General features: G+C 41.5%; 1 protein-coding gene across 5 annotated transcripts in view; it reads right to left on the bottom strand.

Moving 5' to 3' along the window:
- SEMA6D (semaphorin 6D) overlaps positions 1-19285 on the bottom strand; it is a 55262-nt gene extending 35977 nt beyond the window's left edge. For 4 of the 5 annotated variants that reach the window (XM_032174701.2, XM_032174698.2, XM_032174700.2 and 1 more), the window contains exon 1: positions 18514-19285. The gene's annotated coding sequence lies outside the window, so the exon portion shown is untranslated. The remainder of the gene's footprint in view (positions 1-18513) is intronic. The other variant, XM_032174696.2, reaches the window with a different exon arrangement.
- Between the last annotated feature and the right edge of the window lie 1596 nt (positions 19286-20881).

The raw sequence follows: 20881 nt of genomic DNA, 5'->3' as shown, positions 1-20881 counted from the left end.
CCTTTGCAGGCACATGGATGAAGCTGGAAGCCATCATCCTCAGCAAACTAACACAGGAACAGAAAACCAAACACCGCATGTTCTCACTCATTAGTGGGAGTTGAACATTGAGAACACATAGACACAGAGAGGGGAACAACACACACCAGGGCCTGTTTGGGGTAGGGGTTGAGGTGAGGGAACTTAGAGGACGGGCCAAGAGGTGCAGCAAAACACCATGGCACATGTATAACTATGGAACAAACCTGCACGTTCTGCACATGTAACCCTTTTTTTTTTTTTTTAAAGTTTATCAGGCTTCTTGATAGCAATACTAGAAATGCAAATTGTTACAAAGGAGACACAATTTTACACTGGTGAAATTAGCTTCCGTTTTTTTAAAGAATACTGGTAAAGTTGGGATGAAATCAATATATTGCACATGGCAGGGTAAATTAGTACAACTATTTTAGAAAATAATTTGGCAATGTGTAACACACATGCTCCTATATACACAACACACACTTAGAAAACTAACCTTTGACTTAGTAATTTTACTTCTGGTGATTTATCCTTAGCAAATAGTCTAAAGTAGGAAGGAAAAAAATGAAACTTATTTTATAATGGTGAACAAACTGGAAATAGCTTAAAATTGTAAACACAGAGAAGTCGTTAAAAGTATATTACACTAGCCTCATGAAATATGATGCAATCATTCAGATAATAATAATGAAAACCAGTAATCCTCAGCTTATGATGCAATACTAGGAAGGAAAAAAAAATCAGAATATAAGGTTGTATGTTCACTGATCACAACTTTATAAAACTGGAGATGCATATAGACAAATACTAGAAGGAAATAGATTTTTAAAAATTTAAGTTATTTTAGATTTTTCCCCTTTAAAAGTAATACTTTATTTTTTTTTAACATTTAAAAAAGGGAGGGTGGGAAGATGCTTCACTAAAAAACATTAAGTTACCTTCCATCCAAATAAACAGCTCATTTTCTTGGTGAAGACAGTTATTGTCTGTCTGTTGAATAAAACCAAGAACTAGTACTGGAGTCCTATAGGATATGATTTTTGAAATATGTAATTTATTCTAGAGGATAACTTCCTAGAGAACAAGTCCTTGATTATGTTTTGTTTTATCTGTACTGTGGATGTACCCTAAGAAATCACGAAGGTAATTAAGAGATTTCAGCTAAATTAGCATATTATAATTTTTTGCTCCCTTTTTCCTTCTTACCTCCTACTTTTTCCTTTCTACCTCCTACTTTTTCCTTCCTAAGCTTCTGAAATATAAAGTGCTAAAATAAAATTAGCAACAGCAATTCCTATTTTTAGAGTGAACTTTAATCTGATTTTCACAAAGATCCATGCCAATTCAAAATCACTGCTGTTCTCTTGGTGCTGGTATTACAGGGATTGTCTTTTGTATTAAAAGTTAAGAATTACAGTCACACAGGAGAAAGAAAACCTGGCTTAAACTTCTCAGTGGTCAAATCTACACCAGTAAAAGCAAACGAAAAACTGATTGCAATTGTGTACTTGAATATTTAAAGCCAAAACATGTGTACCCCAGTTGTTTAAATACTGGCATTTAAGATCTTCCTCAACTCTAAAACATGCACAGGGAAATGGAGAAGGAAGACCTGGCTTATTTAAATTCCAAAATCCCGCTTAAAGTCCTGTGTGTATGACAGCACGAAGTAAGGACATTTTCTGTGCCAGCCTTCTTGCTCTTTGCTGGAGTAATCACCCTACATCACCACAATCCGAATAAGCGACAAACTAAGCATTAAGTAAATTCCTATCTGAATATGTAGCAAAACAGTAAATCTGTGTTTTCATAAACAAATTTCTACAGATGACTTGTTTATATTTTACTTTGAAGATACATGGCTGCTTGGAACACTGAATCTATTTCAAAATTTGGTCACATTGAGCATTTTTCTCAGTCATAAGATAATCGTAGCAGATAAGGGTGATTCTGCAATTCTGCCTCTGTCAGGGCAACAAGGAGTCAGACTTATCTCTGTGGCTCTTTTCAAATTAGCCCACTCAATGCTAATACAAATGTAAACACATAAGTTAGCCAACCATTAGGGGCTTGGGAGCTAAAATGTAAACTCCCTCATTTCTTAGTAGGCTTCTAAGCTAAACAGCCTACTGCTACACAATAAAACAGACCAACAGACTCAAGTCAGAATGTTCTCCACCAAAATAAAATAAAAATAAATTGAATACAATTAAATTAAGCTAAGTCAATAAATAAACAAACCCCACAAACTGGATAACAAATTTTAAGAGGCCCAAAGATAGCTCTGGAAAGCAGAAAAGACAATCATTCCTTTTCTCTCCTTCTGTCTCTTACACACACCCTAAATCACTTGAGTTGTTTAAAAGAATCTGCATTAACACCTCCTGATTAGTGTCAAAGTAAAAATTGCTTAATAGTTAAGTGATGAAATGTGTAGAACTAAGCATCATAGGTTTGATCTTAATTGGCTTGATACTGTGACTTACACTGGAGTTGTTTGTGGGCTTTCACCATTATGGAAAAGCTCCCCATCTCTTCAGGCCGACAGCAGGCTTGTAAAGTGGAGAGACCAAATTAATGATGCAAACGTTTAGGCGGGTGATTAGGGACACTCTGAGCATCACATTCTCTTGTGATCTCAAATTCGCTCAAGTAAATGATGGCTTCAGGCAGAACTGAAGTTGTATCTAAAAATGATGATTGCAGAATCTCAGTTAATTTGGAGTTGTTTGTTTTCTCTGAAATGTCTTTTATCATTTCCATTTGTCAGTGACCTTAAGTGGATGAAAAACAAGTGTCTCTAAAGTCTGTGTCTGCCATTAAACAGCTATAACTTTTAATACAGACTTTGTAGCAATGCTTGCAGAGGTGCAAGCTGACTGAACTAGGAGAGATCTTGGTTCCCACACTGAATAAACACAGACTCACCGTGTTTAGTGGTACCTCTTTCTTGCATCTTGGAGAGTCTGGGTCACTGGAGAACAGATATTTGGGCCATGATGACTATACCGTAGTGCCTTCTCTAAAAGTTATTGTTGACATGTAAGACCGTAGGGCTGCCAATCACTTGGTACCACATTGTGGGGTCTGTTTTGATTGGTTAGTGCCCATGCCAGAGGGCTGGCAACATATTTTTATTATAATCTCCCAACACACAAAACTTCTTGGGCTGAAAATCAGAAAATCCTCAGGGATGTCAATATTTGTATATTAGAGTTTTAAGGTCTTGGCTATAGATTTTTTTTTAAGTGTGGCAAAAGTACAGGAGTGAGTAAAGTCTCTTCTGGGAAATTAGCATAAAATCTATAGAAAAAAAAGGACAGATCCAAATGAAATGAGCAGAATAATACCAGTGCTCAATCAATTTGATTTTATATTTTAAAAACCACCAAACTGCATGTAGGCCTTGGCTAGAAGTCAAAGATTTCAACTACACAGCTCAACTTTCTCTAGAAGAGTGCTAATTTCAATTTTTATTTTGGGCCCATAATTCCCATAATCCCCATAATTTCTAGTTTTCAAAGTAGAGTCACCACACATACAATTCAAACCCAGGCCTGGCATTATTTTACCTATGTCTTATTCTCCTGAGGTATCAAGATTACCAGCCATGTTCTTGGAGACCATGTGTAGTCTGCCTTAGTTTACAGCTGAAAAACCAAGGACCAGAAATTAGGTAGCTTCCTGAGTATGTGTCACAGTGGAAACTCAAGACCCAAAGTCTGTGGCTCTTTTCAACTCATGTCTGCTTACTCAGATCAATACAGAGTAAATGTCATTGGTGAAAAGGAGAAGTCAGGATCAGCTATGTGATTTGCAGGCCCCTGTGTAAATAAAAGTGTGGTTCTCCTTGTTCGAAAAAAATTAAGGATTTCAAGATGATGACAGCAGAACATTCCAAGCATGGGACCAAGTGCAGCTGCAGGTCACATACCCAGGAAACTGATGCTACATGCAGTTGTTCCATGATTTACTGGACTTTGATGCTTTGAAGGCAAAGGGGAAGAAAAGCTCTGTGAACACTGAAGATGCTCTAAAATTATCTGTTGCATGGATAAATGAATGAATGAATAAGTGAGTGAGTAAGATGCTTCTATACCTAGAGGCATCTTAAAAATTACTACTAAGACTGAGAGTCAGGTTGAGCTAATCCAGAAACTTACTATGAGTACTTAGTCCATCATTTATGTTCCAAAATTCATCATCTGAAAATACTTCACAACATGATAAAACTTCCCACCCCATCACAAACAAGTCTCCAGAATCAGGTTCAACAATGAGTGGCCATGTGTACATGTGGTGCTGCTTCTGTGTTCTGATGGGCTCAAGAAACGCCACATGCAGAATTGTTCTTATATTTTCTCTGTCTCTTTATGCTTTTAGAAGTAGCCATCTAAATACTTTTTTTGGGGGAGGAACCAATCCATGTATAAAATCCATAAGCCTTTCCCATATGAATATTTCATATATTGCCAAACATCCTTGATTTGAAAACAGTAAATATAAAAACCAAAACTACCATAACTTACTGAGTTTATGTCAGATACCATGCTAAGTGCCTTGCATGTATGTCCTCCTGAAGACCTAGTAACATCCCTATTTGGTAGAAATATTATCCTAACTTTCCAGTGAGGAAAACCAGGCTCTGAGGGGTTAAGTGGCAGACTCAGAATTTGAACCCCGGACTCTCTGGACTCACAGGGATGCACAGTTGGGAAGGAAAATTGCAGGCTGAATATAGAGAGAGGAGAGAAGCAAGGGTTATTGCTTTCCCTTAAGGAACAAGACTCGTATTCAATAAAGCCTGAGTGAAGTTTTACCTTGGTGAACAAAAATGCAACTAGAAAACACTGACAGTAGAAATGTCAAATATTGAAAATCTAGGTGGTTAATTTTTACAGCTTCTTGCAAAGGAACATCAGCTGTACAAAGAGAGGTAAAGGAGGAGCCTCCTCACCCGTATTTTATGATGTCTTGGGACTGATTTATTGTATTATTGTACCAGGAAAAGAGGTTAAACAGGACAGGGTGAAGGAGGACTCGGAGCCAGGCCAAGAGTTCCACTCACGCAGTCTGCAGTGTATTTCATTAAGTGATAAGAAAGATTAAAAAAAAAGTGAGTGGGTACCTGTCCTCAGTAGATACAGAATTTATCACATGTAACAGAAACACTACGAAACTTTAACTTTAGAGCTTTAAGGGTTAATGAGCTTTTTGAAGTAGGAACCATGAGAAAATGTGAATTTATAATCATGAAGTGTCTTACAGAGTTGAAGAGAATCGAGTTAGCGTCTGTGTCTCCACCTCTCAAGAGATAAAAGTGCCTTCATAATTATGGCTCGTGTTTACTATGATGTTTCAAAGTGTTAATCTGGCAGGGGTATCTTATTTCTCATTTAAAAGAAGCTACAGGAAAAAAAATATGGAAGTATAGTGAAAGCGAAGTCATTTTATGAATCCTGCCTACATTTTTGTAGCATTTTCTTGCAATGTCATATCTTTTATTTTTTTAATTGCCTAATCAAATGCAAATTCTGTTCCAAGTATGCAAAATTTTCAAATCATGCAGAAAAATATTGCTGGCCAAACACCAAACTTTGAATAGTTTGAGCACATTCACAAATGTGTTTAATGTACACTACGTGTAGGTAATATGTATAAATAACAATGTATAATTCTCTATAACAAAATGGTGATTTTGTTTATGTATCCACTGGTAAGCCAATCTCTCCCATTTGGGTCAACTGAGGTGGTCCCATGCCCCTGCCCAAGACTGCTTTAGGCTTCATACATGAGCAGGTGACATGATGTTATCCAATGAGAGCCCAGGGAAATCTTTTACTGGGAAAGGTTTCCTGGGAGAGTTTGTCTCTTGATCTGTTGGATTCTCACCTGGAATGTACCAGTCCTACTAGGAACATGAAAGGAGCTAGCAAAGGAGAAGGTTAACAGGTTGAGAATGGCAGAGAAGAAACATGGAAAACACCTGAGTCTTTGATTACTTTGTTTAGCCAAAGAATTAACCAACCTTGGAGCAACCACATTTCAGGACTTCTTATTGTGTGACTTAATAAGATCCTAATTGTTTAAGCAATTTTAAATGAGGTTTCCTCTTACTTGTAGTCCAAAGCATACTAACGATGGAAAACCCAACATGACTGAGCACCTTATTGTGTTCTAGGAACTGTGACGGTCAATTTCCATGCATTATATTTAACTGATTTCACATCTCTTTAAGAATATTTTCTCCATTTTACAGAAAAGGAAACTAGACTCAGAGGTCTAGTGATATACCCAATTTCTCAAATCTGTTAAGCAAACAGGATGGGTTTCCAACCTATGTCTGTCTCACGTTGAAGGCTATCATTTAAAATCTCTATAGGGGCACATGTCTATGTGTGGTGTATTATATTTTTATATATGTCTACATTTACATATACCTATGTATAGCGTGGACATATGTACATACTTACATATACATACATGTGTAGTGAAGGCAATATCTATGGTAGCATAATCATTTATCATATATTTTGAATCTTTGATGGAGTGTTAAAGACAGCAGGAATAATTGCGGAAAAAGGCAACAAAATAAATCAAATGGCAAGAACTGGGTAAAGTAATAATTACCAAATTTTTTTATGCATTGGAAGTTACTTATCTGCCTTCCCATGGATCAGATAATTCAAGCTCTGTTCTTGCAGCTAGCTGGGACATCACTTCAGATGACATCTGCATTAGACACTTATCAACCTGTACAAAGACCGTGCTCAATGAGGGCTACCATACACGCTCCCTTTTTCATAGAACACTTTGCCAATCTGTGAAGGCATTCTCTTTCTCTTTGACCTTGGATGCAGGCCTACAAATTTCTGAAGCACAAGCTGCAACAGCCACTACCAGTAAGTCAGGTTTGGCTCTCTACTTTGAAACTCATTTGCCCTCTCAGTTCTATGTGTTCAACCGGGGGCGGGGGGCGGGGGTGGCTCTTTGGGGATATAACTGAAAATTACTGGGAAATTGTGCAATGGTAAGGCATCAACCCCTGAGAGCTGAATGAGGTGCAATTACTGCTAACTGAAAATATTATCTATGTATTTCTGAAAATTGAGTCTCAAAACCATATTAGCAGCAATGAAGTTTAAGTGATCCCAAAAGAAAAGGGCAAAGTGTTGAAAAATGTAAATGGCAATAATAAATTTGAGAAGTTGGACTATCTATGTGTCTGTCTCTTTTTACAGGTAGCTACATGCACGTTCATGAAGTAGATTCGTATTTTCTAAAATCAGCATGGTATTTGATTGTACTGCTTAGGTAATTAAAATAGGAAGATAAACATAGCATTAAGGGATCTTACTACTAGAAAGAACTCTGGAGGTCATATAGACTCTCTCCCGCCCATCACCACCTCTCTTTGTTCTAAGGAGAAAACTAAGGCTAGCAAGGCCAGTCCTTGTCCACAGATAATCTGGTTGTCTAACAGTTCAGCTAGGCTGTGTTCTTCCAGACTCTCAGCTCTGTGTTCCTACTCCTTTTTCAAATTGCTCTGGCAGCCTTTTCAGTAATGAGCACACATTTTGAACTTTAAAATTACATTAAACCTTAGAGATTAGCTAAGTGTGTGGTGAAGAGAAGAGTGGGAGAGATGGGTAAGAGAGTGAGAGAGGGATCTCTGATAGCTTTCCACAGTTCTTTGGAAACCTAGCAGAACACAGGCTCCTGATTTTCTGATTGGCCTCTGTGGGTATCAGTCCTCACAGGCTGGAAATGGACTTGGCTATCAGTGGATGGAGTGGGGTGGTCTTACCTGACAAACCCCATCCAATCTGCCAAGGGGCAGTGCCAGAGCCAGAAAATGATGGCCCAACTGCCCCTGCCATCCTTCTTCAACTACCCTTTGCTGAACTAGTAGTTCCATTAAAACACATTCCTATAGACCTCCAAAGTGGTCCCTTGGCCCCCAAAATGCTCCTTGTTCCTTCAGTTATCCAGTGAAAGACAAATGGATTCAGGGATCTCTGTAAATCTAGTTAATCGGATAAATAATATACACCCTGAGAAGAAATAAATGAACGACTCTGTGTAGGATGCTTAGTATAAAACAGGACTTGAAGATCAGGAGGTCAATGTTTGTGCTGTTACTACTATGATGATTATATTTAAAAGTCCCCAATGGATTATTCTAAAAGCAACAGGGCTTTTCTTACCACTCACATTCTATGATTCTATTGTTTCCTTCACTGATTAAATCGAAGGGTTTATAGTGAGTAATTGAGATGGTGGACTTTGAAGTGACAGCCTTGGGTGTGAATTCTGACTCTGGCTGCACACTCCTAGCAAGGTACTTCACTGTGGGAGGCAGAATAATGTCCACACCCCTCAAAGATGTCCATGCCGTAATCCCTGGAATGGGTAAATATGCTGCCTTACATGGCGAGAGGGACTCTGCATTATAATTAAGTAATGGATATTAAAATAGGGAGATTATCCTGGATTATCTGAGTGGTCCCAAGCGAACCACAAGGGTCCTTTGAAGGTGTAAGAGAGAGGCAGAAGAGTCGGAGAGGGAGAAGTGACTATGGAAGAAGTCTCAGTCATAGGATTGCTGGCTTTGAAGATGGAGGAAAAGGGTCATGTGTGAAGAAATGAAGACAGCTTAAGAAGCTGGAAAAGGCAAGGACACATTCTCTCCTGGAGCCGCTATCTGGATTTCAGCTCAGGGAAACCCGTTTCAGACTTCTGACCTCCAGAACTAAAATAATACATCTGCGTGGCTTTAGGCCAATGCGCTTGTGGAAATTCGCTACAACAGCGATCGGAAACTAAGTGATGCTCCTTGAGCATCTGTGTCCTCATCTATAAAATGGGAGGTAAAAGTATGTGCCCCAAAAGGCTGATATGAGCATTAGATGCGAGAATGTAAACAAAACTTCAGTGCTTGGCACAGATTAAGAACTCAATAAATGTTTGCTGTCATTATGTTTATGATGTCACCACACGAGTATGAATTTATATATGGCTGATTATAATAAAGTGATTCCACAAAGTATATTTCATTGTATCATAATAATACTTTTCACTAGAGCAGCACCTATCTGGTTTTTATGAAGCACTTTTACCCATACTGTCTTATTTAATGCTCATTCTAATTGTGCAGAGTAAGGGATCCACAGGTGAGGAAACTGAGTCTCCAAGTGGGGAGTGCTTTCCTTAGGTAACTCAGAAGCTCATTCTGTTGGCCAGGGCTGGAGTACAGGGCATCTGCTTCCAAATGCAGTATGCTCCCAGCTTCATTGTGTGACTTATAGAAATACACACATATGGTACACAGAATCTTAATATGAAACAAAAATGATAAAGCCAAATGATGATGGGGGTTGCTCATTGCAACCCAAACCATTTCCCATAAGATCTCAGCCAGCGGAGCTTTCTGCTGGGCCTCCAGCTCTTCCAAGCATGGCTTGAGCACTCTCTCTAATGCATCTAGTCAATTGTGCGAAGCACAAGGGAAAAAATTCCATCCTGACCGCAGCAGGCAATCACCTTATGCCCTGAAGCATGAAGTTTGATTACCCTTATCTCAGTTTATCATTAAATCAAAAACTGTTGCTAGGAATACTGGCCCAGGACTTCATTTATGAAATGATATAGGCCAGTCAGCAGAAATAAGTGAGTGTCCTTTTTCTTTCATAATTTCTGCTCACTATAAAGATCCTTTGCAAACTGGGGGGGTTGAGGGGGAAGCCACTTTAGCTCTGAGCAGATTTTATTAGTTTCTTTAGTCTTTCATGAGCTAGCTGGGATGTCTTTGGCTCATAATCATTCTCTTTGTGCCACAGGCAAGAGGTCTTAGATCTCCTACTGAGTGGCCTGCTAACAGTAGCCCTGAGATCTAGCACCTTGCTTGGATGGGAATCTGCATTTTAGCAAGATGCCAGGCAATCTGTAGGCACACTGATGTTTGAGGAGCTCTGGCTACATTAGAGCACCATTTCTCAAAATGTGGTGAAGGGACAATGGGCACAAGTTACCTGAAGTGTTCCTTAAAAACACAGACTACCGGGCTTCATTCCAGATGCAGCAAAACAGACCCATTGATGTTGGAGCTCTGGGAATCTGCATTTTAACCCTACATGATTGTGATGAAATTTAAAGTTTGAAGACCACTGGTGGAGACTGAAGATGTGGATGATGACAGAGATGGCCTGGAGTGTGCTTAACTTTTTATGACATTATTCAGATTTTTAATAGCCCCGGGGCCACCAGCATAGAACATGTGCTAATTATCGACGTTTTGTCCTTCAACAGTACCGACAGTAGAAGCCAGATTGTTGACACCACAATTCTGAAACAGCTGACATCGGGGTTAGGGATCTTCAAAAAGGTGCCAAGGTCTAGGGTAAATCTCCAGCCCACTGAACCTCTCCTTCTAAATTCCCCTTTCCAGTTTGGCTGAATGTGTGGCAAGTATACTGAGTGGGAGTGCAGAGTAGCTGTTGTGGAACTGGCCTCAAGGTTCATATATCAGTTAAAGAAATAGGATAAAATCACATGTGAAAAGACAGCATAGTACAAGGGCTAAAAGCATAGGCTTTGGAGCCAGCCTGCATTTATTTTTATTTAACAGACACTGATATATTTATAGCACTCACTACATGCCAAGCACTATTATAAGTGCTGTTCAAATATTAATTCATCTGTGTCTCACAACACCCCTAGGAGGTGGGTACTACCATCATCATCCACCTTTTATAAGGTGAAAATGAGTCTCAGAGAGGTGAAGTAATTTGTTCAAGATTACACAGCTTATCAGTCACACTCCAAGACACAGCCCCCACCAAGTTGACTCCAAGAGTTCATGTTCTTACTCACACTGCCTATCATGGGTCCAAGTTCCCTGGTTCCACTAGTCACCAGCTGTTTGACCCTAGGAAAATGACTTCATCACCCATGACTCAGTTTCCTCGTGTACAAAATGAGAATATTCTTAATAATATTACTCATGTCAAAGAATGCTGATCAAATGATTTAATACATGTTCTTAAAAGTGTATCAGGCACATAGTAAGCACTCAATATATGTTGGCTCTTGGTTAGCTATTAGTCCTATACTCCCAGAGGTAGAGTGAGGATTAAATTAGATAACATATTTGAAGTGCTAGGCACTGTGCCATGGCACATGGTAAGCACACAGTAAGTGCTAGCTGTTATTATTAGTCTAGTTGAACCAGGCCAGTTTATTTTAGATCCCGTCTGTAGGCAAGTGTGCTCTGCGCAGGGGGAGGCAGCTTGCCCTTCACTTCGACAAGCAACTGGGTGGGAGCCAGACCAATTACTAAATTAAACAGGTTCTCTGCTTTATGTCACTCGAATATTCCTGAAAAGTTCCCAATATTGAATTTGTATATGCTTAATCCTTTTTCCCTATTGACCTATTTTATAATTTCTGATTGATCTTTAATTGGCAGTGATTCTTCAGACTTAAGATTCGTCTCTAAGACTATCTGTCACATAACTATTAACTTGTAATAGACTTAAATATACCATGGAAAATGGAACCACTGGAGCAATTCTTGGCAAAGCAATTGACTTGATCGTTCCCTAATGTAACTGTTTTCCTTTTATTTTTCCTTTATTATGTGTTTTAATAAGCATACTTATACTACACAGAACTTCTGGTCTTTCCTCTTATGAAGCTTATTACCTCCACTATTAAACTTAACCATGGATTGATTATACTTTATGTTAATCAAAGGGTTAATGATGGCTTGGAAACTCTAATGTCTAAACAGGTTATCTTGGGTGAGGGGGTTGAGTATGGCAGGTCGAAGGGGGAAGGTGAGGGAGGTGGGAAAGTGGGGGATTGGGGACTGTTAGTGGCAGATAAGTTTATCTGGAAGACTCAGGCCCCGGAAGGGGTGCTGATTCCCCCTGGGAACCTTAAAATGAGATTTTCCAAAAGGAAGTATTAAAAACGTTCCAAGTCATTTCCCTTTTCTTTATTAGGAAAAGGTTGTCATAGCTCCAACCTCATTCCTTTCAGTTTACCAGCCATGATAAGCTATATCCGCAATGTAATAAAAGTTAAACTCAATTAGTGCATTTATTAAAACACTTGCTGCATATCTACTATGTGTCACTCCCTCTGCTAACTTACAGTGATGAGCATGCAATATATCCTCAAAGAACCTGCAGTCTAAGCAGCACCTAGAGTCCAACTCATATGAGCATGGTTTCAGTATGTCTATCCTCTCTTCCACTTCCTATCTTCACATTCTCTTCTCTCTCCTCCAAAAATCCTCATATACATATGCGACGTATTCTTTATTTTAGAATCTACGTCTACAGCCTTTTCAAGCTTAAGAAAAAAGATGAAGCCAGTGAAGCCACAGCCTTCCAGTTTGGTTCTGCTAAACAACTCTATGAGAGGAACTCGGTGCTGGGTAATTTGAGGCAAATCATCTTACTCCTTGCAACGTTCATGTGTATCACTGAACCAGTTTGCAGCTGATGTGCGGGTTTTTAGTCCTGATCACGGAGCAATCTAGTGAATTGCCACAAGATTGATCCTATTCATTCTGATGGCTTAAGCTGTAGGGCCATCTGCTGAATGGCTAAGTATAGTAGACCAGAGACGCTCAATAAATATTTGTGGATTGCATGGCAAACTGCCTCTTCACACCTGAATTACAAGTCTGTCGTAGGTAAGGGCATAAATATGGACAACTGATCTAGACCCTCACCCCCACCCCACCCCTGGGCTTTTGCCTAAGCTGTTCTCTATGCCTGGAATTCCCTCCCTCTCAACACCTCCCCCACCACCCCTCACTGTCCACCTGTCCAAATCCTACCTAGTTCAAGAACCAGCTCAAATATCAGTGACTCCACAGAGCCTTCCCTGACCGCCCTAGCCAGAAATAACCTCTCACTCTTCTCAATTTCCCTAAGTCTGTGTATATCTTTTCTGGCACTTCAAACACACAGCGTTTCAGCTATTTGTACACCTTGTTTTTCCTACAGCACTCAGTAAGATCCCTGACCTCTGGAATTGTGTGATGCTCCTCTTTGAGCCCTCTCCTGCCCTGTACCCACTTGTACAGAGTAGACCCAGGGTAAAAGTTAGCTGAATGAACAAATGTTAGTGCCAGCAATGGCAAGAACAACTGCAACATTCTTTATTCCTTCTTCTGCCTCCTCTTCTCCCTCTGTAGCTTTTAAAAATATCTTTATTTGATCCACCAATTACCCAGAGGAGGCCTGAAGACTTACTGATAAATAAAGACAACTCTGTAGACCAAAAAAAGCTTGCAAAGACCCTTATACTAACAAGTGAGGCGTAGGCCAATGGAGAGGGGAATCTCGGTCCCTGCTTTGCTGACAGCCTGCTCCTGGGGAGTGGAAGTGTTATTTTCTCAAAGAGCTTCGTCTGCTCTGGTTCTTATGTGCCAGTTCCTCAGCTGAGTAGAAACTCCTGACGTTATTTTTAAGTACAGACTCCAATAATAGGCTAAGTAACTGCAGATCTTCCTGAGGCCTTATTATATATGCACTAACATATTGGGCTTTAAAAACCCATATTCCTTCCTGTAAATATATGTTGAGAACCTTACATTTCAGTATTATGTGTAGTGGTCATGCGTATTTCCCTTTTTGTTTCCTCTCATAGAGATCCTGAATAAAAAAAGAACAAAAAAAATGCTGATGCATGAGAGAGAATTTCTTAACAATGTATCTGATTGAAAGATTTTCCCTCCGTCATAACTAAGAAAAATGTATAGTACAATCTAATAGAGACTTTAACTTCAGTAATACACTTTCCATACTGGTGCCACTAATGCTTGAACAGCTGCAGCTCTCACTGTCTTTGCTGATGGGGCCCATAAATACTCCTGGGAAATGGGACAAAGATACGTAATGGATCTTCACCTGCCAAGATCAGGGAAATGAACGTCAATCGCACTCGGACGCAGAAGCACGTTTTGGTGGAGAGTGATGAATATTGCCATTTGTCCTATGCCACTGTAATCTTGGACAGGAAAGCCTAACATGGAGAAAAATGGTGGGAGAAGATACCATTCTAGGATGCTTGAAAAGAAGGGCGTGTAATAATTATATGGCCAATGGAAATAAAAAATGAAAGTAAAGTATAACAATGTGATTTAGATTAGAAAAAAGATGGTGATTTAGGAGCATATCCACCCTGTACATATCATTTCACTCAGTATGCAATTTTCCCCCCCAAACATGACTTTTCATTGAAAAGCAAATGTCAGAAATATTAGGAAATCAGAAAACTGCAGGGTGGTCTGTGTTCTTGGAAGCAATCCGGTGCAGTGGTGAAAAAGTGGGCTGAGATGTCGGGAAGCCTGAGTTCAAATCCTGCCCCTACCACCTTTCCATTGTGTAACCTCAGGAAAATGACAGCTTCTCAGCACCTCACTGTTTACCAATAAAGCAGCGATAATAACAGAATTCACCTTACAGAGCTGTCTGAGGGTTATAAGATATAATCAATATAAAGATCTTAGGGTGGTGCCTAGAATTTAGTAAGCTAACATTAAGTGTTAAGTATTGTGGTTGCTGCTGTTTTTTCCTCTTCTTCCTCTGCCTCCATCATCATCACCATCATCCTTCAGATGTTTTGTGGCTGATTTCACTAGTAAATGTTATGGAGAGAAGAAAGACTACATGCTAACTCACACCAAAACATGAGGCAGTCTCCCCTTGACACATTAATTTCCAAAAACTGGATTCCTAATTATGAAAGTTTAAACATCCAAACAAAAAAAGCTTGGCAACATAACCTACAGATGTAGCCAGCTAATTCATGTTATTCTTGCTTTAACAAGCAATGGCTACTATAACAGATATCTTATTGAGTAAAAAGAAGAAAACAAAACAAAAAAATGCGACAGAAGGTATTGGGCACTAGTAGACACGGACCCCATATTTAGGTACATCGCGTGTTCTTTGTGAAAAGGGATGTAGCAATAACATGCTCAGTTCACCAAAAAAGGTCTTTTTCTGTCTTCAGTCATTTGGGATCACAGGATGAAGGCGACTTCATTCCTTTCTTCCCCTTTTCAAGTAGACTTAAGTTCTGAAGGTGTAAGATGAGTGGTGGCTGAATGGCTCCTTCTAATTCTGTGATTCTGGTGGTTTGATCTTACAAGCTTCAAGAATCTTTCCTGTGGTGGTATAGTTGGGGCAAGCCTCCTTTTAAATGGAACACACGATTGCAAGGTGGCAAGGCCTTTCAGCAGGTGTGACCCCAGAACTGGATGAGGGGCCTGGGACAGGTTGCCAAACAATGGAAACTTCCCGTTCTGGGTGTTAACTTTAGTTACCACAGCCAGACAATACTGCCAGTGGTGTGGAAGAAAAAATTGCTGTAGCCAGCTGTGCTGTTCACAGTCGGATGGATTCCATGTAGCTCCAAATGGTGATAGAGCCAGCAGCCTGTTGTAGTCAAGGACAGGATGATGGATGATCTACATACTGTGTCCAAGCAGAGAGAATGGCAGAAGTTCACTTCAGGGTTGTTAAAATGCTAATCTGGGTGAGTTAACAAAAGCTTAATAGAAAAGGAAAGTTTGAGAAATAAGTACACCTCATGTGGTATCTGTGTGGACCACTGATTTGATCGCCCTTGGTTACATAAATGGTTGTTTTTCAAAGTAAGAACGTCTAGTAGTTTTCCTGTTGGGAGAAATGCAAGCAGCTTCAATTATCAGTGGCACTGCCAGTGTTGTCAGGGTGTGAGGAGGAAAACTCCACCTGACAATAGCCACCTCAACTAGAAAGTGTTATGGTATGTTTAAAATAGTTATGTGATTTTTATTCTCTCTGTGTGTCATGGGAATAAATCAGAACACTTTTCTTTTTTTCCCAATTGGAAGTTGGCAGCTGTTCACAAAATCAGCAGCAACCCAAGACACTAGCTTTGGTAGATATTAACACTAAGTCTCCATTCACATGAGCCACAGAAAGTGAGATCTCTCACTCTAAGGACAGATTCAATGCGTGAATTACGCTTAACAGTACATTGAATCATTCACTAGTGTTAAAGGCAGGTAGGCTGCACAACTGCAAATATCTGGTATGGATAATCTTGCTTTAAAATCTCTAGAATAAAATAATACACTTCTAAAGAAAGGAGCATATCTACATTTCTTGTCAAAAGGTTGGTTTTCCCATCCTTTATTTCCTTTTATTTTTGCTCTATTGAAAATACAGAGAAACATATCTGGCTCACTTGGTGTTGGAACACTGGCTAGCACAGCTCCTTCCAAATGATAAATATTCAATAAATACTGCCTAGTTGGCATACCCCAACTGCTTCTTGCTTCCTCTAGAAAGGCATCTAGAATATGTAGGCTTAAAGTCTATTAATTAAAATAAAAGACAATATTTTATCGTGCAATATGCCAAGGAAAGAGTTCACCTCCTATGGTTACACTACTAATGGTTAGGCATTCAGCCAGGCTCTTAACTCTGCATAAAATGCATCAAAAGGGTGAAAAATGACCCTATTTCAGATGCATTTTTCACTCTTTGTATCTTAGTGAAACTCACATGCAAGAACAATGACTAAGCTAATTACTAAGGTTTATTATGATGGAGCAGCAAGAAGTGAAGAACTTCTCCAGTTTCAATAAGTCTTTAGCAATTATGGCCATCTTTGTGAATCACGGCTGATTCCTGTTTACTTGCCTGTGGCCTTTCAAGCGATAGAAACCACGACATTGACGTAGGGGCCTGCTTACCCCAATCACAGTTACTCGACAGAGCCTTTCTGTGTATGCAGCAAGCAAGAGAACCGAAGTCTTCTGGATTTCTAAGTTGCCCTCACTCTAAGGACTAACGGATTTACATCACAGCCATCTTTCAATTCCATCAACCCATCAAACCAGGGGAGACATGACCAGATGGTGCTATTAGAGGGCACCAAAAGAAAAAAAGAGACAAAGAAGAGGAAGACGGCAAAATGCCCACAAATCTAAATCAAACTCAAGTTAACCAGCTGTTGGTGATGAAGAAGTCACAATATTTCTGGCATACTCTCCTGAGTCACAGAAATGTTCTAAAAAAAAAAAAAAAAAGAAAAGGGAAGTTATCGATATAGCATCCCTACTAGGAATAAGGCCAGGTAGGAATATTCTGTAGGATGCAGTAAGAAATAGTTGCTAGTTGTTAATGTAACAAAATGTGCCAGTGAAAAAAAACAGTCTGCTCAACAACACATTTTGGAAGCTTTAGGGTTATCTATTTAACTGTCTTTCTGGAAGTACATTCTAAGAGACCTAAACCAAACAAAGCACAGACAGTAACTATAAAAAACAAAACTCAGCTATGGCTGAGCTATGGTTTATTTATCTCTAGATGTTTAGGTTATGGTAATATAGACCCAAATCTCGGAGCTTATCTGGCATTTTCTATTTATCTAAGCCAGAGTAAATGTTTGTGTAATATCTGCCAGCTTGACAGAATATGCCTGTCACTCACTACATTAAACAGGACTATACACAACTTAATTTCCTGAGTTAGACACCTAAGAGGGTAAGGGGATTTACTTTTTAACAGCATGAGTAAACCAGTATCAAAACCTATTGTTTTAAGCCACCAAAGGAGAGTAAAATCCTTCCTTTGAGCGGTCTGAGATGAGATTTCTTAATACTACAAGGAAGAAACCTTGAACATTTTCTTCAAACAAGTATTTTTCCTATTCTAAGGGACAGAGATCAAACCAATTTAGAAAACTGTTAGACCTTTCCTTGGGACTTCAGCTTTGGAATAAGCAAAATAATCCACTTAATGGCCCCAAATATCAAGTAGGGGGAAGGGCAAATTTAAAAAGCACCCATAATTTTTACTACAGACTTAAAATTCTTAGTGGCCAGAAGTTTTGGGGAAAAATCGTCCTACTCATTGCCCTTTCACCCCAAGTAACAGGAAATACTACAGTTATTTTTAAAGGAAAGCCCCTGCTGTAGTGGCAGACACAAGGTCCAATGACTGTTGACGAAGTCTATATATCTATAGTAACGATATGCTGCGCCTTCCGTTTGAGATCATCCAGCTGACGGCGCTGAGGGCTCCGGATGTTGGAACATCAGTTACCGAATGGTCACCCCAGAACAGGGAGTACTGCCCTAAGTTCTTCAAACGCTGCGATTCATACCGAGACTTCAATCCCCTTCCACACCCCCAGCCCTGCCAGCTCCCTGACATTTCGCCTTTTAACAAGTTCAGGATTTAAACAATCACCTGACAGCAATGGTCCCAAGAGTGGATGGAGCACAAATTTTTCAAACCCAGTTCTCGTCCACACTTCCAAGTCCTTTGTGACCTTTCATTTCAATCCAAGAATTACACATGACAGAAGCAGCTTCGAGCCCTCCTAAATTACCCAAGGCAGGCGGCTGCTGTATCAGTTTCTGCAGACCAGGGAAAACACCGCCGCTGTCAAGACGGGAAATAAAAGTTTCCCTACCTTCCTCCTCATCATGTCCCTGCCAGCGACTGCCGGCGCGAGCGGCGGCTCCCTCCCGGCTGCAGGACGCCTCTCGCTGCCAGAGAAGGGGCTCATGCAAAATTGACTCTTCCTTATTTGTTTTCATCCATAATTGATGTGGAGATGAGAACGTAACACATCTCAGCACCGAGCTCTTGCCGCCTGGCGGAGACCCTGTCCAAGACGCTTCCGTAGAGCATTTCCAGCCGGGGAACAAAGCACGGAAAGTTGCTGGGTAGAGCGGCCGGGAGGAGACACCGGGCGCCGGGTGGGCGGTGGGCTGCTCCGGGCCCGGGAGTCCGCCCGCAGCGCGCTCTGCCAGTAAGAGAAGACGGACGGTGGGAAGTGGCCGCCCTCCGGGCCTGAGCCGGTGTCCGGGCCTGGGGGGCCGGGGATGGGGATGGCCAAGTCACCCGAGCTCCCGCCCCTCGCCGGCAGGCACTACCCGGGGGCTGACAGGTATCCTACGCCCGCGAGGGGCTGCTCCGGCCTCAACTGCGGCGCTGCGCCCCTTCTCCAGGACGCAGACTAATGCTCGCCCGCCAGCTCCTAGCCGGGCCCAGAGCTGCCAGACCTGGGGCGTCCCAGCGTCCGCTCTGGGGCCAACGGGCGGGAGGGGGCGGCTAAGCCCGCAGGCGGCTCCTTCGGCCTTGGCTCAGCTCTCTCAGGCTGGCTCCTGGAGACGCTGTGCCCGGCACAGAAGCAACCCCTGCCCTCCTCATCTATGTGCGGGGGACGCCGAGCTGGCTCTGCCTGGCAAGAAACTTTTACTTGGTGCCCCCTCCGCTTTTTTTCCAAGGGGGTGCACAGTGGAGGAGGGCCTCCAAGTCCACTTGCCCCTCCCCCTAAGCCGCCAGCTTTGCCAGTTTTGACGCGTCCGCCAAACCTCTCCAGCCCTTTGCGCGTCCCTTGCACGGCAGGCAGGGAGAGCAGCTTGGAAAATAAATCAACTGTCCAGTGGCAACACACACACACACACACACACACACACACACACACACACACACACACACCGATACGGGATCTCAGGTTCCGACCCCCACCGGGCGCCACAAGAACATTAGCAAATTGTTGAAAACGGTCTTACCTCATTGGGGGGAGGCTGGTAAGAAAAAAAGAAAAAAAAAAAAAGCTTGCCACGCGCAAGGATGAAAGAAAATCCATCAGGCGAGCCGGAGCCTGGCTCCCTTCACGCACTCGGCAGCTCCCGGCGCGGGTCCCACCCCCGGGCACGGACGGCAGGAGGCGCGGCCGGCCGGGCGCGCTCGCCCTCGCGGGTGAACCGTGGCCAGCGCCGCCTGGAGGCCCCCACCCTGGCGCCGCGGCCCTGCTGACCCCTCGGTGGCCTCCGCGTCCCTCCTCTCCGGCGCTCTGCTGCGCACCCTCCCTCTCCCCACCTCTGAGGAGCTTCTCCTTCTAGCAACTCCCAGTGCCTCAGTCATCCAGCTCGCGGTGGGTGCTGCAGCCTGCGAAGCAACCTTTTCGATTCCCTCCCTCTTTCCCTCTTTTTCCCTCTCGCTCACTTCTTTCAGAGCTTTCCTCCAGACACCCAGAGGACAAATCACTGCAGCCCAGGAGAGCTGCGGACGCAGTTGTTCCGTGAAGTTCTGCCTTAGTTTTCCAGTGTAAGATTTATTTTTTAAGCACATCTTTACAAACCCGCCCCCACATTACCCCCCGCCCCCCATTTCTCTTTATAACCACTAAGCAAAACAGCTGGGAAGAAAGCAATCAAACATTGCTTTATCTTTATAAAATACAGAAATTGCCTACTAAAAATCCCATTTCTACTTTGAATGAAAGCCATTCTGTACAGTATAATTTTGCAGGCTAATGAGCCGGTTTTACAGGCAAGTGTTTCGTGTAATATGTTGTGGGAGAAATGAAAATGTCCTTGAAGTGACATCATTTAAAATTGACTGTCACAAATGAAAAGAAAAAAAGAGTCACATATTCCAAAACAAGAGGATTTTAATTCAAACTTCATTTCCAAGAACGGGCTGTGTTTTATTAATTTCCAGTTGAATTATGGATCACTGAGGGCTCTAAATGGCTAGAATGAACCATGATGCCCCTGTTTAAAGAAAAAGAAAGAAGAGAACTTTTTCCGCCAAACTTTTAATTTTCATTTGAGTATGGTTAATTACCGTGAAAGAGAGAAGAGAGGGGCGCAGAAAGGGCTTCCTTTCCTCAATGGTTCCTGCTTTCTCCCAAACACAGTTACATGTTTACATTTAGGAAAAATACCCTGGTCCTCGTTGTTTCCGAAACTTCCAAGGACAGCCTTGAAAAGGAACTCAAAAAAGACACCCCAAGCAACTGCTGCAGGACTCATCCAGACAACTAT

This window comes from Hylobates moloch, unplaced genomic scaffold (genome assembly GCF_009828535.3).
Source record: "Hylobates moloch isolate HMO894 unplaced genomic scaffold, HMol_V3 SCAFFOLD_14, whole genome shotgun sequence".
NCBI classification, from domain to species: Eukaryota; Metazoa; Chordata; class Mammalia; order Primates; family Hylobatidae; genus Hylobates; species Hylobates moloch.
This window is presented reverse-complemented; position numbering and strand designations above follow the sequence as displayed.